This window comes from Dryobates pubescens, chromosome Z, assembly GCF_014839835.1.
Source record: "Dryobates pubescens isolate bDryPub1 chromosome Z, bDryPub1.pri, whole genome shotgun sequence".
Lineage (NCBI taxonomy): Eukaryota > Metazoa > Chordata > Aves > Piciformes > Picidae > Dryobates > Dryobates pubescens.
This window is the reverse complement of record NC_071657.1, coordinates 69345220-69345987: the sequence shown is the minus strand read 5'-3', so window position 1 is coordinate 69345987 and position 768 is coordinate 69345220.

Below are 768 nucleotides of genomic sequence, written 5' to 3'. Positions count from 1 at the left end.
TTCCCAACCAAGCTGCTCACCAGATGGAATAGTGGGGAACACAGAGAAGATCTTACTCAGGGTGGCAGTATATCTTAAGGCACTTTGACTGGTGTTTAGCTGGAGCCTGGTATCCATTACTTGGAACTTGAAAGCTGTGGAAGGCTACAACTGGCCATACTCCACAGGTTTGTGTTAGGTGAGGAATATCAGAAAACTGATTTGCCTGCTGAATCTTGGGCCAGTTTGCTGCAGCAAAAGACCACAGGCCAGAAATGGTGCCTGAGAGAAACAGCTGAGAAGTGATTTGGTCAGTTCTTCAAAAGTCACACAGTGTGAGGGTTTGGGACGATATGCTAAGGAAGTTTGTGTGCAGACCAGTCCTGGACAGCCAAGAGACACCAGTGGGTTTCTGATGGCTGGTCAAATGGTGGACTTCAGAGACTAAAGGCATGTGCAGCTGCCTACTCCAGTTAAGTGCAGAACTCACCATGATATCCAATAGTTGGTAAAAAAAGCAACGAGGACTTCAGAGCGCCTGCTCCTCAGGCTGGCAGATTTTGACTGTATGGACAGTCACTGGAAAGAAGTGTGTCTATCAGTGAGAACAGAGTGCTTGCAGAAGATTTTGTAAGTGTAGCTGTGCAAACACAGGATAGAATTAGAGAGCTGTGCTTTTTGCATCACTGAGGTAGTACTTTTCTTATCACCCGCCATGAGAGAAAGGGAAGCAGTACCCACTGAGGAGTGGTTGTGTGGGGTGCACCCTAGTAAAGCTGCACAAAGACA